Raw genomic sequence first — 21,967 nt, forward strand, 5'->3', positions numbered from 1 at the left:
TTTTGGACAATGTCACTCTCTAATTAAGGAGCCTGTGAACTGATCCCATTACTTGAGAGGTGACTGGCCAGAATGTATTAGAGAGGCTATAACATTGTGCTCAAAAGTGTACTTTTGTAGACATCTCTGCAAGGAAGAAACTCCTAGGCTTCCAACCCATTGGGAGTACAGTTTTTGTGTTATTGGGCATTGGAGAAAATAAGGTAGAAATGGTGAGCAGGGTCGTCATGGAATCTCAGGACCAGAAGGGAGCTCACAGTCATCCAGTGCGGTCCCTTTGTTATACAAATCGGGACACTGAAGCCCAAGGAAGGGAAATGATCTGCACAAAGTCACCCTGGGAAAAGAGGCTGGGAGAGGAACAGCAAGGAGAAAACATGGGAGGGAGAGGGCAGGTATGAAAAAGCAAGACGGGAATGATGTTGTATGTAGTTTACAGTCACCCAAGAATGGGGAAGTGAAATCAGAGCCCCTCAAAGAAAAGCTTGTCAACTGCTGGCCTTCTAGCTCTACCCAGGAGCAATTGTTTGAGTAAAAACAAGTAGAAATTGCAATTAAAAACATTGATCTCATTGCCATTATTAGTCAAATTTCAGACATACGTATGTTAACTTACTTCACATTGTTACCTACACTGTGAGATAGGCAAGAGGCAACTCTGATTTTTATCAGCATCATATCCGTACTCCAACATCACACATCCTCTGACTTTATCCCAAGTTAACACAGTAGGGAGATTCTGACCACGGCCTCCCATGAAGGCAATTCTCTATTTTAGGCAGAGGAAACTTAATCCTCACTGGATGGCTCTCACTGTTTTAGATCCATAGGTTGCTCTGGTGTAGTGAAATCCAGAGTCTTTTACTGCAAGGAGATGCTAGATTCCAAGTGAAAGCAGGCATTATGAAGAGCTCTCCCAACTAAGAACTGGAAGAGGCTGATTCTGGCCAAGGCTTCGGCATGGACCAGCGGTATGATCTCAGACACGTCACGCCTGTTACCAATAACAAGGAATCTGGACCAAGTGATGTCTGAGATGCCATTCAGCCCCACCATCCTGAAGTTGTTATGGTCAGATGGTTTTTACTTCCCAGTCAGCTGGTGGATGTACCTGATCCCATAGGGAGGTAGTCACCAGAAGGTTCCAGGTGGAGCTCTCTCTTTAAGGCACAGCAGAACCCAGAAGAGTCTCACTTCCTTTTAGAAGTTGCTGTCAGTGACCAAGGTGAGCCCTGGGGTATTTTTCTCTAGGGTCATTCAAACAACAGACCTTTAAGACCTGTGAAAAATCATAACATTTAATAACATACGATATGGGCAAAGCTGGAGGGAAAACAGGCATTTCCTATGTGTTACTTATGGTAATGTCCACAGGCGTCACCCTATTGAAGGACACTTCAGAGTGTCCTTCATAGTACTTAAAGTAATATTCATCAAAAGGACCAACGTACATCCTTCTGACCCCGCAATTCATCATCCGGGAATTTATCTGACAATATACTAACATCCATACCATGTTTCCCATCACTGTATTGATTCTAATACAAATGACTGAACTAAATATCCATTAACAAGAGACTGGTTAGTTAAATGACTGTTCAGCAGCATTCTCCGCAACCGAAAGTTAAATGAAAAAGATTTCACTAGAGGGTGATTTCTAAAATGGATTATTAGAGGAAGGAAGCAAAGTGCAAAGTAAGGAAGTGCTCAAAAGACCCCATGATGATAAGATTGTGTCAGAGGAACACAGGGGTCAACTGAAAGAGTTCTCAGTGGTCCACACTGGAATGATTTGAGGAACAGAATAAATAAGGTAGTATTAGATTATGCTATGGCCTGAATTGTGTGACCCCTCGATTCATAATTTGGAGCCCTGACCCTCAGCGTAACTGTATTTGGAAATAGGGTGTTTCAGAAGTAATTAGGGTTAAATGAGGTCATACAGGCGGGGCCCTGATCTGATAGGATTTGTGTCCTCAGGAGAACCCTGAGGAAGCTTGCTCTGTCTCTACTATGAGGATACAATGAGAGGGTGGATGTCCACTAGCCAGGAAATGAGCTCTCCCCAGAAATGGAACCAACCAACACCTTGACCTTGGGCTTTCCAGCCTTCAGAACTGTGAGAAAATAAATTTCTGTTGTGTAAGCCACCTAGTCTGTGGTGTTTTGTTATGGCAGGCTGGGCTGACGAATACAGATTATAATACAAACTATAAAATAAATATCCATGGTCCTTACTGCCATAAATAAATGACTGCTCAAATAAATAAATGGGGGGGGGGGGAGAGACAAATCTCCTGCACGGAATTCCAAATAATTTACTCAGATACTTTGTCCTCAAGGAGGAAGTATAGAGTGACTTTTTCCAAACAGTACAAGTAAGAAAAGGGAGGAATATGAGTAAATTTGTGGTGGAGAAATCTGCCAGGTGATCATCAGCCAGGTGATCAAGGTTAAAATCAAGAATGTTTAGTCATATTAATGGTGCGTACTTTTCGTATGAAAATGGCGCTTGATTTCTGTGGTCTGATTTCTGTGGCCTTCCTCCCCAAATCCATCACCCCGGCCTAGACATGAGAAAATCGTCGGAGAAATCCCAGCTGAGGGACATTCTACGAAATACCTGACCAGCACCCCTCTAAACTGTCAAGGTCATCAAAAACAAGGAAAGTCTGAGAAACTGGGATAGCCAAGAGGAGCCTGACAACTAAACGTGACGTGTCATCCTGGATGGGATCTTACAATAGAAAAAAGAACATTAAGTGGGGGCGCCTGGGTAGCGCAGTCATTAAGCGTCTGCCTTCGGCTCAGGGCGTGATCCCGGCGATCCAGGATCAAGTCCCACATCAGGCTCCTCCGCTGGGAGCCTGCTTCTTCCTCTCCCACTCCCCCTGCTTGTGTTCCCTCTCTCGCTGGCTGTCTCTGTCTCTGTCACATAAATAAATAAAATCTTTAAAAAAGAAAAAAGAACATTAAGTGAAAACTAAGGAAATCTGAATAAGGTATAGACTTTTATTAATGATAATGTATCGATGTTGGTTCATTAATGGTGACAAACTTACCTTACTAATGTTAAGATATTAACAGTGGAAGACATTGTGTGTGGGGCTTGTGAGAATTCTCCATACTGCTTTTGCAACTTTTCTATACATTTATTTACTTTTTATTTTTTTATAATAATTTTTATTGTGTTATGTTAGTCACCATACAGTACATCCCTAGTTTTTGATGTAATGTTCCATGATTCATTACTTGCATATAACACCCAGTGCACCATGCAATACGTGCCTCCTTAATACCCATCACCGGCCTATCCCATTCCCCCACCCCCCTCCCCTCTGAAGCCCTCAGTTTGTTTCCCAGAGTCCATAGTCTATGCATTTAAAACTGTTCTAAAATTAAAAAAATTTTTTTTAAAAAGCAGCACAATGTTTTTCTGTTTCCATTTGTGTGTGTGTGTGTGTTTTAAGGGCAACTAGGAGGTAGAAGATTAGAAAGAAGAAGAAAAGGGAAAAACAAATGTCTCTGGAAGAAAATATGCAGAACTAGAGAGAAGCTCAGTAGATGTGATTTTTTTTTTACTGTGTTCTCTTTTGTACCTTTTGATTATTACTTTTATGGGAATATTTTTACCTATTTTTAAAAAAGTATTAAATATTTGATGTAATTAAAAATCTTAAATATTAAATATTAAACATCATTAGAATAATGGAAATCTCAACAGGAATTACCCCCCATCGTGGCACAAGAAGAGAGGGGTCGATGCTGGGCGCTCCCCACCAATTTGGGGTTGGGAAGCTAACCACAAGCGGATGTGTCCAGATGGCAGGTGCTTCATGAGGAAAAAAAAACATGTGGGGCGAGATGCTATAAAGGTGCTGAACTGCAGAGACTTAATGAGCTCAAGATATATAGGCCTCAGCATCTGGAGAAGGGAGTTGCGGGACCACAGGGGCAGAAGCTAGGTCGGTGCAACTGCCCATATGGTCCTCACTTGTTTTCAGGCTTCTGCACACTCCTTGTCCTCCGAAAGTGATGTGACAGGAGCGCTAATTGGAAATAAGGACTTGAATCATGGAACTTCACATCAAAAACTCGGGATGTACTGTATGGTGACTAACATAACATAATAAAAAATTTTTATTAAAAAAAAAAAGGAAATAAGGACTTGGATGCAGGAAAAGAAAATGCCGGAAACCTTTGCCCAGCCCTTGACCCAGGCCTCTGGGTGGCGCTAAGGAAGTTCCATGAACTTCTTTTGTTTATTGCTTTAGATACGCATAAATGTTTTCGTTCTTTTTGCGTTATTACTCCTGTGGTTGAACTAGTGTCCCAACATCTTCTAGGCTCCAGCCTGGAAACCTTAGTTTGGAGAATTCTGTGGACAAAGTCATATTTCTTTCACAATCCGCACCATGTATTTGGGCCCTGGTTAATTAAGCTCTCAGCGCCATCTGTGCAGTTCCCTGTATTGTTCTCCAGAGAAAGCGAAGTGTAAGTCTTCTGTCCTATGCATAATCAGCAAACTCCTTGGAGGAATCATGTCTTGTATGTCTTGTATACCCTGCAGCCAGCTCAGGGTTGGCTAACTATTTCATGCTCCTCGACCATCCTCTTAACTGTTCTATTCCCCAACACCGGATATATCTCTGTCTCTGTCTCTCTTTCTTTCTGAGCTCACAAAGAAAAGGCCGTATGAGCACACAGTGAATGGTGGCAATCTACAAGCCTAGGAAAGAGGTGTCACTAGAACCCAAGACCATGGGAACATTTATTTTGGAATTTCAACCTCCAAAACTATGAGAAAATTAATTCTGTTGTTTAAGCCATTCAGCCCATAGTATATCGTTACGGTGGCCTGAGTAGACCAATACATCTGGGAATGCGTGCAATCCTGTGCAGAGCCCCCACCCCCATCTTAGACATGCTCTATGCATTCCAAGTGTAATGAGGAGGGAGGCTTAGATTAAGAAAAGGGGAGTGGGAAGTGGAAGAAAGAAAGGTGATGGGTGCAGAGCATGAGCATTTTCAAGAAGACTGCACCCCGAGGGGCATTGAGCCTCTGTTCCCATGTTCAGTTGACAAATACCGAATTTCCCCTTGTGCCAGGCATGGGCTAGACTGTGGAAACGCAGTTTGAACGAGATAGAGAAGGTCCTGGTTCTTGATGTGCCTCCCCTCTAGTAGGACCCCTGGGTGGTAGTATTAGGGTGATCTCTTAAATCCTGAAGAGACAGATGAACAGTATCCTTTTGGAAACCCTTAACCTCATTCTCCATGTGTTCCTCATCTGAAACGGTGACCCAGGAGGTGGAGGTGGGGGGTCCCTCTGTTGCCTTGGTGATCATCTCTCCCCTGACACCTCTGGCAGTTGGAGGAGGACGGGTGTGATAAACCCTTCCAGCGTCTGAGTGCAGCTGGGACCCAGATGTGGCTCTGGGGAGCTGGGTTAGGTGGGGAGGTCGCCGGGAGGTGAGCTCAAACAGGTGGTCCAATGCCTGGCTCTGTATGAAGAGGTCTGGTCAGAGCAGTGACTTCAGAGTTTCAGTCCCCTGCCTGTCAAACAGTCATTGGACTAGAAATTTCCTCGACTCCTGACTACTTAATCTACCTGGGATTAGCCTCAGTTTTCACCAGCCCAAGAAGGGTGTCTCAACAATTTTTTTTTTTTTTTTTACTAAAGGAAACAGGAAAATGAGAGTTCCTTCCTCCTCTTCCCCGCACACCCTGTTCTCCTCCCCAAGCAGAATACCGCCTTGACTTCTCAGGCTCTGCTCAGCATTCCACAAATGGCATCATCATGGTGAGCCAGATCATTTGTGATTCTCCAGGCCTTGAAATAAACTTGATCTGATTAGCATTGATCACCTAAATTAAAAAAAATATAATAAAAGGGACTTGTTTATTTTTCCAAGGAAGAATTTTCTTTATTTCCCCATCTCATCTTTTTACTGTCAGCTTCTTTCAAAGCTATAAAAGCACCAGTGGGCTCCATACCAGGTCATGTCTGTGGGCTTTCACTGTTGTAGAAATGGGGGTGAGGCGGGGGGGGGGGGGGGGGGAGAACCTAAAACTTGTCAGCTGTAACTTACCAGTGAAGGAATGAAAGAATACCAGGTTCCACTCATACCTTGATCGTGAGACTAGCCTTCAAAATTTCTGAATACTGCTTTGAACTTCTCCAGTCGTCTTTCTGGACACTTTAAGCAAATAAATCTTCACATTAAAATGATTTGGGGGAGAAAGAACACCTCCAAAATGCCAAAAGAAGTATGAAATATCATTTTTACAGCCCGCCTTACCTAGAGGAGATCCTTTCAGTACTAAAAGGATCTGTGTAAAAGCATTATGCAAACAGGGAAGTTTGCTTCTGAAATGGAGGAAGGGATTGGAGGGAATTAATAATGAATTTGCTGGAAAGATCTCTTCTGCTTTTCCCAGATGTTCACACGCCTGTGCCTATCACCATTGCCCCTAGCTATGCCTATCTCATGGAACCTATAAAGTCTCCCACTCATATGTTCCTGAAGCATCTTAGGCCCCAGCATTTAGCCTTGAATCTTCAGAGGCCCCCATCCCAGATCCCCACCTTCACGTCTCATTCCCACCCAGTCTCTGGATCTAAAATTAGCCCATTTCCCAGAGTGTTCAGCCTCCTCTCCTCAGTTCTTCACTCTTTCATTGGGTTGGGTTCCTGGCTAGCAATACAAGAAAGGGGCAGAAGAAGCCATCACTCCAAACAGGCTTCCATTCTTCTCCAGGTCCCCAAGGAGGCCATGGCATAGCATAAGTATCCAGTGACCAGATGCTGCTGTTAGCAACTTGTCACTGTATCCTGACTTGGCTTGGGAGATCCCAGCCCCGTCGCCCCTTTCCAGTCCTTCAACAACTCCTGAGATTTCTCCTCCCCCACAGCGCCCTCCCAGGAAAACCAAAGGGAAAAAGAAAATGTGGGGTCCTTGCTAGTTAAATGTGCTTACCCTCAAAATACACGACTTAGGTCATTGTGGGTTATCTACTCAATTGGCAAGCCTGAACATGTGCTATCAGCATCAGCTCAACGTGAAATAGTCAGAAAATAAGAAAATTCATCTCTGATGACCTTTTGAAGAATTTTGCAATCAAAAATATGTAAGGGAAAAACTATTTTTATTTCAGTAAAACTTTGAGTCTTGTCTTCTTAAATTTGGTGTTATTTATTTTGAAAGTCGCATTAATTATTTCCATGCCTAGGGTCTCTTAGCGTCTTCTCTGACCCCACATATCATAGAAACAACACGTGGTCAGGAGTCATTGTAGGGGAAGGACTAGCACCTAGGTGTCCTAGCTGATTGTATGAACTTGTTCAAATTGTGTAACTTCTCTGGACTGTCATTTCTTAACTTGTCAAACAAAAATTGATCTCAATGCTTAAAATCCCTTTCAGTTCTAAAAGCCCACGATGCTACAACTTTACAGGAATTTAAATTCTTATACATGAACCAGCTGAGGTTCATGAGGTACATGAATTATAATTGTTCACGAGGTACAAAATTATAATTGACTTATTACTGTCATCTTGGCTCGAAGCCTTGGAAGCCACAGTTGCCCATCGGGCACAGATGAAGCTTTAGCCTGTGCTCTGAATGGCTCCTCCCTTGGGACATGACACATGACTCTGTGGCTTGAAGTGGGATGGAGAATGCACCCTCCCAGAAACAAAGGACTCTTTAGGGTCTGGATGTCCAATACAAACTGTAACCTGGAAGAGACCACCATGTTCCAATGAAAGAGGCTGATGAAAAACAGATCGTGGGCCCAGGGTTGCAAAGTTCCTGGGGATTGCTCTGCTCCTACTCAGTGCACCGCTCTGCTCTGTCAGTAACTGAGAAAACAGAAAGGACCTTTCCTGGCCCCATATCCAGACCCAATCCACCTACCCTCAGGGGGAATCTTGATCAGAGTCTCCCTGGGCAGTGACCTCTGGGGAAATGTAGAAAATCCTATCCTGTAGGTAATCTTTAACGAGCCTTCAGTCTTTGGTGCCCTGTGACTCAAAACCTGGGGTCTTAGGGATAGAGGTTGATTTCCAGGGAATTAGCCAAAGCTATTTCTGCAGCCTCATGTCTCTTGGCCATCAGCTCTGCCTCAGGTGGGGAGGGTGGGCCACCCAGAGTCGAAGCGAGCAACAGTGAAAGAACAGAAACTTCAGAGCATTGACATTTTCTGTGTGGTTTGGAAGGACGTATGTGTAGTTTCTGCCCAGAGAATCCAAGAAGGCTTCCTAGAGGAGATGGGGGCCTGGGAGTGTTTTGAAGAGGGAGGAGGAAGTCAGATTGATAGATTTGAGATTGAAAAGGAGGCTTTCCACAGGCAAACCCAAGCTGATTAGCTGCCTGAACGCTAGAGGCTGTGAGCCCCTGGTACCCACTTCATGGGTGGTCTGTGCTATTGTGTGAATTACCCACGGACCCCCAGAAAGTTGTGGGCTGTGCTGCTTGGGTTGGACTGCTGTTACTTCTCCCTTCAGCCTGGGGCAGGAGGCAGCCATAAGCCTCAGCCTGACAAGGACATGAAGCAGAAGTGAAGGGGAAGAAGTGATGGACATAGAGGATAGTGGCAGGCCAGTTGTCCAGAGGCCTTCACTGCCCACCCAGCTGCCCTTCTTCTCACCCTCCCCTTCCAAGGCCGTCCAGAGCAAGCGCTTTTCCCGCCAGATGTTTTGAATCTCCTTTCCCATCCTAATTAAAGACAGCTTTTCTTTCTGCTTGGGAAGGAAGGGGAGGAACATGCCCTGCAGCCCTTTCCCTTGCTCCTCCCTCCTTCCTCTGGGGTGAGACGCTCTCCATTTCCAAGCAAAAGGTGGGGTCAGATGGTTCACCCAGCGGGTTCCCAGCAGAAAGCCCGTCTCAGGACTCCAGCTCCTTTTCCCGGTAGGAGGAATGTGGTCCTCACCGCATCTCCCCCATCCTCTCCCCTCCAGCACTCACCTCAGTAAGATAGCTGCAAACCCTATTTCCCCAGAGAAGCTGGGCTTTCCAGCTGTCAGTGGGGGAACAATGCCTCTGCCTCAGAACAGACGTCTTTCCCAGGAGAGAGCTGTGGCCAGTTAGAGAAATTATTCACTTTTCTCGCCAAGTACCACTGGAACCACTCAATTAGGGATAACTGCAGTTCAGCACCAGTTCCCAAGGGTAACCATGTAGCATCAGAAATCCTGTCCAGACGCACCCCTGGGCCTGCCCAGTCTTCAGCCAGCTCCAGTGCTTCTGTCAGTCCAGTCTGACATTCTGTAATTCTGGGAATTGTAAGGCAAAGGGGAAAGGACCCCTAGAGAGCACTGTGGAGGAGCACCCTTTCATTGGATCAGTAACCTACATTTGTCAGACCACCCAAGCCTGAGGATGAAAATAGGATCCCAAGAGCAAACCCAGAACTTCTCCAGGAAACCACACGTGTGTTCTGTAGAACTTCCAGCTCCCTCTCAAACTTCTTTCAAGCAGCCCTGAGTTTCTGTCTCCCTTGGTGTCTCATCAGGAGCCTCAGAGCGGAAAGTGACCGTTATGTGCTCTGCAAGACAGTCCTTGGGGCTACCATGTGGCATCTGGTGCTTTTAGCTTTTCCCACTCTGGCTCATTTGGGATAATGATTCCCACTGCTGCTGGAACTCTGTCACTGATGCCTGCTGGAGACACTTCATTTCTTGCCAGTATCCAATGTCAAAGTCATTGCTGTCTTTGGTGGGGCACCCTCACCAGTTACAACGGAAGATGCCGCAGATGCCCCACGTGTGAATATCCCAGCATTTCTGTTTTTTACTTTGCTCCTCTACTGGTCCCACAAAATCACAGTGGCTGGCATCAAGGAAAGGGAATCTACTGGGGTGAGACGTCCTTTCCTCTAGAACTAGTGGGCCCGTGTCCTGAAAGCCAATACGTGTGCCCTGACACTAACTCCACTCCATGGTTCCTCGTATGCATACCTGGCAGACTTCCCCCATCAGCCCTCCGCATATGACATGTCTTCTAAACCCCAGCACTCAGATAGTTCTAATTCACGCAGAGACAGGCTCAGAATTACTATGACTGTGGTAGTTAAGAGCTTGGGTTTGAATCTCCATCACCACTTACTACCCCTGGACTTCAGTTTCCACATCTATAAAATATGGAAGATAATAATTTTTATGTCACAAAGTCGTGTTAAAGGCAATGCATGCAACTTACTTAAACTATTATTTAAAATGTGGTCAATAAATGTTGACTTTTGTAATTTTTACTAAATTTTTCTTAATGAAGAAGTCGTTGAGGTTGAGGTAGGTAAGGTGACTTGACTTATCTACTCGACAACCAGTGAGCGGCAAAGACGTCAGTGTACCTCCAAGCATCTGGCTTAAAGTTCAGTCTTCTTGAATAACATCCTGTTTCCACAGCTCCACAGGTGAACTTCTACCAGAACTGTATTTGCTTAGCAGTTTTTTTCCCATTTAATGTCACTGGCGAGCCCATGCTGAAAAAACTCAATATGCAAACAGAGTCAAGGGAAGGCAGGAAGAAGATGAAGAGAAAGCAGACTACAAATTCTGGTAAAGTAGAGGGAATCATCCATGAGTCGTCTGATGGTGGCCAGCCTCTTCAGCTCTTTGTTTTATGGAGGAATTCAGAAGACAAGTCACCTTCCAAGGAAAATCATGAGGCTTGGAGACTAGTCAAGCTGTGTTCAACTCCTAGCACACTGACCAACTGTTAGTTTGGGTCTTTTGATAATGCATTGACTAGCCTATATGAGGGAACAAGAATGGACTTTGATAACTGTTCCCTTATTGAAAAAGCTCAAACTTGAGAATTACAAAGGGAAAAGAACTTTGCTAAGGTGACACAGCCAAGATCTGGGCAGAGCTGGGACAAAAACCGAGGTCTCATGAATGTTTTAATGTGGTCTGGATCTAAGATGTTTTCCCAAGGGCTTCAGAGTGAGGCCCTGAAAAGGGATACATGCAGGATTGCTCTGGTTGAACAACCAGGCTTATGAGGCTGCAGCCCAGACACAGGCAGCCAGTGGGAAGCCAGGAAGCCCTTACTCCTGTATTCTTGCTGTTGAATCTCAAGTGCTCAGACTTTGGTAGAAGAAATGTTCTCCAACAGGTAAAACTAGTTACCCTTCAATAAAATAGGTAGCTGTTTTCATGATGGTAATAAGGGAGGCAGGTTAATGCTCTGTACTACCTAGCTATTGTATAACAAACTAAACCTGATGGCTCAGATGATACTTTTATCAGAATTTCTGTGTGTCAGGACTTTGAAAGGACTTGCCTGGGTGGCTCTGTCTTGAGATCCTTTATGAAGTTGCAGTCAAGATGTCATCTGGGGCTGCAGTCTCCTGAAGGCTTGCCTGGAGCTGGAGGATCTGCTTCCAAGATGGCGCACTCCCGCAGCTATGGGCTGGAGGCCTCAGGTCCTCATCATATGGAGGTAAAGGGCCAGCCCTGGCAGCTGACATGCCCCAGAGGCAGTGATGCTGCCTCATCTATGATTGAATCTCAGAAGCCATAAACTGTCATCTCGGCCATATTCTAATCTTTAGGAGTGAGTTACTAAATCCAGTTCACACTAATGGAAGGGGGAAATAGCAAGAATTTGTGGAGCATTTTTTCATGTGTCTGTTGGCCATTTGTTTGTCTTTGGAGAAATGTCTGTTCCAGTCTTCTTCCCATTTCTTGACTGGATTATTTGTTTTTTTAATAAGTTTAATAAGTTCTTTATAGATCTTGGATACCAGCCCTTTATCTGATATGTCATTTGCAAATATCTTCTCCCATTCTGTAGGTTGCCTTTTAGTTATGTTGACTGTTTCCTTTGCTGTGCAGAAGCTTCACATCATTTGGCATCAGGGAAATACAAATCAAAACACAATGAGATACCAGTCAGAATGGCTAAAATTAACAAGTAAAGAAAGAACAAATGTTGCCAAGGATGTGAAGAAAGGGGAACCCTCTTATACCGTTGGTGGGAATGCAAGCTGGTACAGCCACTCTGGAAAACAGTATGGAGTTTCTTCAATAAGTTAAAAAGAGAGCTACCTTATGACCTAGCAATTGCACTACTAGGTATTTACCCCAAAGATACAAGTGTATTGTTCTGAAGGGGACTGCACCGCAATGTTCATAGCAGCAATGTCCACAATAGCCAAACTGTGGAAAGGGCCCAGATGTCCATTGACAGATGAATGGATAAAGAAGGTGTGTACACACACACACACACACACACACACTGGAATACTACTCAGTCATCAGAAAGGATGAATACCTACTATTTACATCAAAGTGCATGGAACTGGAGGGCATTATGCTGACTGAAATAAGTCAGTCAGAGAAATACAATTATCATATGGTTTCACTCATATGTGGAATATAAGAAAAAGGGCAGAGGATCATAGGGGAAGGGAGGGAAAACTGAATGGGACGTCATCGAGGGAGAAAAACCATGAGAGACTCTTAACTATAGGACACAAACTGAGGGTTGCTGGAGGTGAGGTCGGTGGGGGGATGGGGTAACTGGGTGATGGGCATTAAGGAAGGCACATGATATGATAAGCACTGGGTGTTATATGCAACTATGAATTATTGAACTCTACATCTGAAACTAATGGTATACTATATGTTGGCTAATTGAATTTAGATTAAAAAAAGAAAAAAAAAGAATTCGTGGACATATTTTAAAATCAAACAGTGTGGAGGTCCCTTAAAAAGTTAAAAATTGAGCTACCCTATGATCCAACAATTGCACTACTGGGTATTTACCCCAAAGATACAGACGTAGTGAAGAGAAGGGCCATATGCACCCCAATGTTCATAGCAGCATTGTCCACAATAGCGAAATCGTGGAAGGAGCCGAGATGCCCTTCAACAGATGTCTGGATTAAGAAGATGTGGTCCGTATATACAATGGAATATTACTCAGCCATCAGAAAGAATGATTACCCAACATTTGCTGCAACATGGACGGGACTGGAGGAGATCATGCTAAGCGAAGTAAGTCAAGCAGAGAAAGACAATTATCATATGGTTTCACTCATTTATGGAACATAAGAAATAGGAAGATCGGTAGGAGAAGAAAGGGAGAAGAAAGGGGGGGTAAACAGAAGGGGGAATGAGCCATGAGAGACTATGGACTCTGGGAAACAAACTGAGGGCTTCAGTGGGGGAATGGGATAGGCTGGTGATGGGTAGTAAGGAGGGCACATATTGCATGGTGCACTGGGTGTTACACGCAAGTAATGCATCATGGAACTTTACATCAAAAACTGGGGATGTACTGTATGGTGACTAACATAATATAATAAAAAAATATTATTAAATAAAAAAAATCATCACATGCTGTATCAGCCTGAGCATTATTCATTTGTTTGAAATTTCACCTTGGTGAATTCAAGAGAAATTAAAAAAAAATTCATTTTCAATTCAAACAATTTAAATTTAAGAAGATGTGGTCCATATATACAATGAAATATTACTCAGCCATCAGAAAGAATGATTACCCAACATTTGCAGCAACATGGATGGGACTGGAGGAGATTATGCTAAGTGAAATAAGTCAGGCAGAGAAAGACAATTATCACATGGTTTCATTCATTTATGAACATAAGAAATAGCAGGAAGATCGATAGGAGAAGGGAGGGAAGAATGAAGGGGGGGTAAACAGATGGGGGAATGAACCATGAGACACTATGTACTCTGGGAAACAAACTGAGGGCTTCAAAAGGGAGGGGAGGTGGGGGATTGGGATAGGCACGTATTGCATGGAGCACTGGGTGTTATATGCAAGTAATGAATCTTGGAACACTGCATCAAAAACTAAGGATATACTGTATGGTGACTAACATAACATAACATAATAAAAATTATTATAAAAATAAATAAATAAATTAATTAATTAATTAATTAATGTCAGTTGTGAGTGTCTGGGATGGCACTGACTAGTAGTTGGTGGTTTGGGCTCTGTTTTACACTCTGCCTCAGGCATGTCATATGCCTTGGCCATGTCACTTTTTCTGGGCCTCAGTTTCTTCCTTTGCAAAACAAGGTGCATGGACTAGATTTTTACAGAGTCCCCTTTGACTTTGATATTCTTTCTCCCAATATTATCTATTACATTTTAATGTCCATTTATGACAATATCTCCTGTGTATACTATCTATCATACATACAGCATATATGTATGAATACATATGTATATATTTAACATGTTTTTATATGTATCTCTATGTCAAAAGTCTATTTAAATAAATTTTTATGGCCCTTTAGTTTTAGAAGTAAGGTGAGGCTGTTTATGTTACAAGAACATATTTTATTTGCCCGCAGCAGCCAAAGCACAGCATGCTATTTCTATAAATGGGGCATGATGATGTTTTGTTATGAAATGCCTTTTGATGTAGGACAGCCACAGTCCAATGACTTCCAAATATATTTCAGTCTACTGTAAAGAACAAAATGATAGATCCTCTCCTGGCCACAGGGTCTCTGCACACACTTCCAGGAACTTGAGACCATTTACTAAATCCAAACAGAGAAACATTGTTTTAATGGTTATAGATGTGTCCAGTTGGCTTTGAACAGGCCCTCCCTCCTACTCTTAGCCCCTCATGTCTGAAGCCCAGCATGAATCAGTCAGCCTAGGTCACAAAAGAAGCAACATACCTGAGTGTCTTTTCAAGACAAAACACCAGCCTTTCAAGTTGTTCCACAGACCACATGTGACTCATCCTTGACCCACCATTCTGCGTGTAAAATATCCATTAGCCAGGGGGTCTCTTTATTTTCCCCAAGGACTATCCACCTATAGAGCAAAATATTTAAGGGGAAAAAGTCTTTTAAAACTATGAATAACGGGGCACCTGAGTGGCTCAGATGGTTAAGCGTCTGCCCCTGGCTCAGGTCGTGATCCCAGGGTCCTGGGATCGATTTCCACATCGGGCTGCCTGCTCATCAGGGAGTCTGCTTCTCCCTCTGTGTTCTCCTTCCCTCTCTCTCTCTCAAATAAATACAACCTTAAAAAAAAAAAAACTACGAAGAACAATTTAGGAATTGAAGAAACTGAAAGTATTGTTCCATGGGCTTCTCTGGTCTCTGGGTCTTCCTTAGCTGTCCTACTGTGCGTATACACCCCAGGGAACTATTCATACAGGTCCAGAAGAGGCTCTTGCTCAAGATATTCACAGTGGTGATGTTTTTAGTGATGGGAGTTAGATTCGGTTAGGTGTCCAGTTAGGTGTTCAGTTAGGCAAATGGACAAGCACATGTGGGAGAAGCATACTGTGGATACTACGCAATGACTAGAAGTGTATCAGTTATCTTTGCTGTGTAACAAATGACCCAAAATTTAGGATCTTAAAGCAACAAACATTTATTATCTTGCAGTCTCTCTGGGTTAGGAGCCAGCATAGACAAGTGGGGTTCTCTGGCTCAGGATCTCTCATAAGCTGGCAATCAAGTAGTATCTGGAACTTTAGTCATCCCAAGGCTCAACTGGACTGAGGGAATGTTTACTTCCAAAGTCAGTCAGAGGCTGTTGGCAGGATTCAGTTTTTTGTGCTATTGAACTGTGGGCCTCAGTTCCTTGCTGGCTGTTGGCTGGAGGCCTCTCTCCAGCCCCTGCCACTGGGCCTCTATAGAATGCAGCTTGCAACCTTTCAGCTGGCTTCCATCAGAGTGAATAAAATAAGAAGACAAGAGAAGAAGATAGAGGTTTTTTGTAACTGAATCTCATTAGTGACATCCATTACTTTTGCCACATTCTGTTCATTAGGAGCAGGTCACTAGGTCCAGCTCGCGTGTGAGGGGAGGTAATCGCATGGGACATGAATACTAACAGGCTGGAGCCACTTTAGGGGCTGCCCACCACAGGAAGTGACAAATTAAAGGACCACACAGCATTAAATACAGAAAAGGGTAAGAGCTGGGATGAAGTCTGCAGTTTAATTTACAACCAGTGTAATTTAAATACAGAGGTAGCCATGCTACATGTTTGACAAGGACACAACAGACTCAAGGGCATATACCAGTTCCATGGCCATGTTTGCCTGCTGGGCATGGAGAGTGGAGGAAATGTGGAAATAAATAACTACATAAATCCAGAGCGGGGCCTTGCAGACACAGGAGAAAATGGTGGACTGGGACCTCAGGACCAAGTTCAACTTCCTGCATCTGAGGTTCAAAAGAAAGGGAAGGTAATGAAACAAACCTGTAGGTCTCCTAATACTCATGCCCTAACAGAAGGTTCTCACCAAGATTCCACAGCCCAATATCACACTGGATTAAAGCCACCTCAAGGGCTCAGAGCTCGGAGACTTCTACCGAGTAAAAGTGGCATCTGTGTCATTGCGGCTTACTTTGGAGTTGGTAAGAAGCTCTAAAAATTCAGTGTGCAAAAGATGGGCCCACAGGGTGACCAACTGTCCCATGACCCAATGGAGTTCGTAAACATGGGATTGTGAACACTAAAATCAGGACAGTCCTGGGAAAACTGGGATGAGTTGGTCACCTTAACAATGTGGGGATCTTATGAAAAATGCAAATTGCAGCACATTTACAGGAGACTGAGATTCAGCGTGCCGGAGCTAGACTAGAAATCTGCATTTTAAGCAGCACCAGAAACCCTTCTAATATAGTTGGTCCATGGGTCACCCTCTGAGAAACACGACTGTGGAAGGATACTCTGGAAGGGTTTTGCTGGTAGCATGAAGTAGTCTAGCAATTCTTGAGTTCGTGATCACAAATCTTATGCAGCCTTCTGAGAGTAATTCTTCATTACCTGTTGATAATCTGAGGGCTCTAGCTCACAGTTCACTGATTTCTAGAATTTGTCTTCCACATAACTCAGACCCCAAGATCTAGGAGGCAAAGTTCAGGAAGGGGTCAAGGAAGAAGTTTAGGGAAGAAGATTTCCCTGAATGGCTGTTAGAAGAAGCCACTCCCCATGGCTGGATTAGCCAGCTACACAAAAATCTGCAAAAGTCACCCACCCTGCAGTGCGATCTGAGGAATGTGCTAATAAGATTAGAGTGAGAACCTATAGGTCTTCAGGAAGGAGCCTGCCTAAAATGTAATCCCTGTAAAATATTTTCCATATTTGGAAAATAAAAAGGTTACACAAGTAGACTGAGAGGAGAAAATGTGATGCGGTAATGATGGAGGCCCAGTGGAATCTAGCTGAAGGGGGGGCGGGGAGTCCTGACGTCAGGGAGGCGCAGATTGTGAGTGGCTGCAGGTGTAATTACGCAGATCCATCCTTACTAGGAAAGGTGTGTCAGACCACAAAAGTTTGTCGAATACTTCTAGTGACCAATCAATTGTTCTTGCTCTATTTTTATATTCACTACATAGCCTTTTCATCTGCCTTTATTTTTGTTCTCTAAATGTCAACTGAGTAACTTCTGTGTGAAGGGTGCATAGGGGTTTAGAGCTGTTTGCATCTTACTTAATTTTTTGATTGGATTTTGGGTCTAATGAAGGTAAATTCCAAGTACCAGAAGACTAATGCAAACAAAGTTTATTGGTGGGTTCAGAAGTCACCTCTAATGGTAAGAGCTTGTCACAGTTTTAGATTCCCACTCAAGCAGACTCCGAAACAGGAATTCAAGTACCCTTGGTTTATTTGGGAGGAGATCCCAGGAAATACATGTGGAACAGTAGAGAGTAAGACAAGGAACGTACATATCAAGCCAGTTACCATTAAGGGCAACTGGCATTACAGTCTGGTTGGGAACTCTGAGACAATATAGACGCCATACTGTCCATATATAGAATACGCTTCAGAGTTATTCTGAACAAGGGGTATTCATCCACTAATTCTCCATCTGTCATCAGTTGAGAGTTGCTTCTCAGGGGATTAAGTCTCAGATACTTCTGTTCTGTCCTATGTGAGGGCTGAGTATGTTCTCATGACTCCGCAAAGTCACAGATGTTTTCCATAAACAGCCTTGAGCCTGTAGAGATGAATACCAGGGGGATATGGGTGGGCTATCAACAGCATCTGCTATAATAGCTCAAATTTGCTGCATGCTTATAGGATTCCATGTGCCAGATTAAATATGTATCATCTCATTTAATATCTGATTAATATTCCCCGTTTCCCAGATCAGGAAACAGATGTAGAGTGCAAAGTGATTTGCTCGTGGTCACACAGTCAGCTAATGGTATAGCTGGGATTTCAACATACAGTTAGCTCATCTTTAGAATTCAAGCTTTTGGCCACTTCATTCTACTGGATCCTAGAAAAGTTTATATCTAGCTCAGGGAATAGAAATAGATTTCAAGATGTGGGTGTAAAAACCACCTGCTTCATGAAGTGTGGATTGGATTTCAGCTTGGGATTCAGCACTGGTCTCAAGTATGGACATGGGAATGAACTTCAAGAATCATCAAGGGTCCTGTTGGGCTGGAATATAAATCACAAGTAGTTGAGAGTAAGCAATATTGGGGAGGATTTTGAATGCCAAAGTAAGGAGTTTACATACAGAGATTGGGCAATAAGCAATTCTTGAGGCTTTTTGAGCAAGGGCATGACAGGAGATGGGCTTGGTTAACACTAAAGAGTGCTGATAATATAAAACAATGTTAATCAAGTAACACTGAGCAGGAAACAGTAAATCGACTGGGTTGACAAAGGAGAGGGGAAGATGGAAAACCTGGTAGGAACCCTGGCAATAATTCAGGAATTTGAGGATACTTCTTTCAGAGGCCCAGAGTCAATGTGAATGGGCATGGTAGAACAGGTGAGAAAAGCAGTTCTGATAAAGATTTCTAGACCAGATCATGGACCTTGAGTGTTAAAGGACTCTAATCCCAGGCATCAGGGTCATTGGTGGAGCACACTGGAGAGAGGGACCAGACTAACTAGCTTTGACTTGGGCATGGCTGGATGTTCTAGTTCCACTAAGCTTTCCTATTTAGAGACAGTTTAACTCTTCACTGTGGGTTGACCAGAGTCCATGTGAATTGATGTGATTCATTTCACCGAAGAGAAAAGATCAACGAATGATTCACCATGACGTTCATAATGGACCCTCAAATACTCAGGTTGATAGGCTAGTTGAGGCATTATCCTTCAAGAAAGGGACTCTTCTCTCTCTCCTTTTGATAGCTGTAGAATGAAAAGTGACCAGAACCCTAAATGCACACCTAGCCTAAGATTCTATATTCACCCTTTCTCCAGACATTTTAATTCAAACTCGCAACTATGCTTTTTGCTGATGATTTTTAAATTCATATCTTCAAAACTCACCATTACCCTTGAATGTAACTTCCAGCTGCCGGTTAGGTGTCCCCACCAGGATGTACTGCTAGCACCTCAAACCTAACATGGTCAAAAATCAAGCCTGTCACACTCTTCCACAAACAAGGTTGTCTTTCTGACTTCCTAATTTATAGTAATGATCCTATCATTCCCCAACTTGCCAAGACTCAACCCTGGGAATTGTCTTTCATCCCTTTTCAACCGTCCACTCCATCTAATGGATGTCAAAACCTGGTGATTCTACTACTACAATATCTCTTAAAATTGGTGGACCCCTATCTCTTCACAGTACTTTAGCATATTCATAGTAATAGTATAGTAATTAATATAGTATAGTAATAGTATAGCAATTAGTATAGTAATAATAGTACAGTAATTAATGTAGTATAGTAATAGTATAGAGTAGTAATAGTATAGTAATTAATGTAGTATAGTAATAGTATAGCAATTAGTATAGTAATAATAGTACAGTAATTAATGTAGTATAGTAATAGTATAGTAATTAGTATAGTAATAATAGTATAGTAATTAATGTAGTGTAGTAATAGTATAGAGTAGTAATAGTATAGTAATTAATATAGTAATAGTAATAGTATAGTTCAGGTTTTCATTGCGTATTACTTAGCTTCAGAGGTGGAATAAATCCCCATTCCTTACACTGTCATCTATCAAAATAAATGGGGCCTCATCTTCATAGTATTTTCCTGTATATTGTCAATTATCATTGGTAATTAATGATTATCAGCCACATTTCAAATGAGAAAATTGTGGTACAGAGAGGTTAAGTGACTTTCTCAAGATAACCTAGTCAGTGACAGGACCTGAAATTGAATCCTGATCTCTGTCTTTCCTATGAACAAAGGGCTATGTTGAACATTTTGGCTTCTTTTCTAGACTTTGAGGTCCTCAAAGTGGGGTTGTTTTGTATAACCATGTGACTCTGGCACAATGCCTTACTAATAGTGGCTACTGTTTGATTTTCTTGTTTTAATGAATAAAGATTCTGCTTGATGATAGCATTCAGGGGAAGATGAAGTTGGAAGTCACTTGGTCCTGTTGTTCTGTAGAAGGGAGATTGTACCTAATCCAGTCTGATGACAGATTTTAACCATACCAGATCATTTAAGTAGTATCTGGATAGGACAGAAGGGACCCAAGAGAAATCAGGCTGTAACCTACATGAAATCAGACATTGGGCTCATAAAGCATGGGTTAAGCTGGACTTTCTTTGTTGGGTACCTGGAAACTCACACTCTTCTTAACCTAACAAAAGAAGAGTCAGAATTGGAGACTTGAAAACACAAGTGTGTGTAAGAGAGTGTTTGCAAATGTAGGTGGGGCAGCAGCTCTCTGGGAGACCCAGTGAAATTACTTTCTGGCTGAATGAGCTTGCAAACCCTTTCTTGAGGCTGAGCAGTGCTATTTCATGCCTCTACCGCAGGCATTTCTCTCTGAAAAACCAACGACCCAAGAAAGCAGTTGGTGGTGGGAGGAGGGGGAGTCCCTGAGCTAATCCTTGAGGTTGAGACAGAAACACGGCTGCTTTGGATTCAGCCTGGGGAGATCAAGGGAAAGCATGACTGCTCTGTTTGGAGAGGCCCGTCTTCAGCTGGCACCATCTGAGCACTCAAGTTCTCTGTCAATAAGCACTTTACAGGGGAGATAAATGGATTTGAAGCCGAGGATGGGAGGAGGGTATCTGGGAAAGAATAAACACATTATCTGAGCCCTTCCACCAAGCCCCTTCACTGACATGCTCAAGGACTCAGACCATGTGGTTAGCAAAGGCCAGGTGGGAGACAGGGACACTTCACCCCTGTGGGTGAGGCAATTTACAGAGGTCTGGTCCAATAATATAGACAGTATTTGAGACCAGGCTCTGTACTTTGCTTCACCCACAGGGGTGCCAGGTACTGTGCTATGGGATTGAACATCAAATGCCAATTTAGCTACCATCTTGACAGTAAGACTAGAAATAATTGACTTCTTGCCAAAAGAGAGCATGGATATTTATTCTAGGTGGGTAGGTGGGTGGCAATATTCTGTAAACACAGAATGTGAAATCAAACACCTGGGCAAATTCAGGAAAATTTGATTATGTTTTTTTTCTATAATGATATCCCTTCCTTACATATTTTTAAGGGCAAGAAAAGTCCTTCCCAAGGAAGTATAGGTTTAGGGAAGGGTAGATTCAGGCATATTCAGCTCTCAAGATATTAAATCAATCAGTACTGGCTTTATTTTATTAAACATGACCTCCCCCCAGAGTCTAGGTCAAGGAATCAGGTACTGGTATTCAGTACTGAAGAACACAGTTTTGAAAAATGATATATTTAGTAAGATTCCCTTACAGCATAACTCTGGTGTTCCCTCAATCCCCTAGAAGAGCCTTGTCTTACACTAGAAGAGTACTAGTGTAATATCACTAGTACATCCTTATGAGATAGAAGCGGTTTCCTAGTTCTAGTACATTCTTTGTCCCACTACATTTGCTGATGTGGTGCAGGCACACTCCATTTTGTTGCCCTTTATCTTGTGTCACCCATACTTTGTGATCTGGTGGCTACCTATAGCTCTGGGTTTAATATATGTTGCCTCCTCTAGCACCCCAGGGTCAAGAATTTCTTCCCTTCCCTTCTCGTTACTTCCTGTCTCTCTCTTCTGTCTTTCCTAGTTCTTGTTCCCATCATCTCTGAGCT

The sequence above is a fragment of the Ursus maritimus genome, unplaced genomic scaffold (assembly GCF_017311325.1).
Source record: "Ursus maritimus isolate PB19 unplaced genomic scaffold, ASM1731132v1 scaffold_1, whole genome shotgun sequence".
In the NCBI taxonomy this organism is placed as follows: Eukaryota; Metazoa; Chordata; class Mammalia; order Carnivora; family Ursidae; genus Ursus; species Ursus maritimus.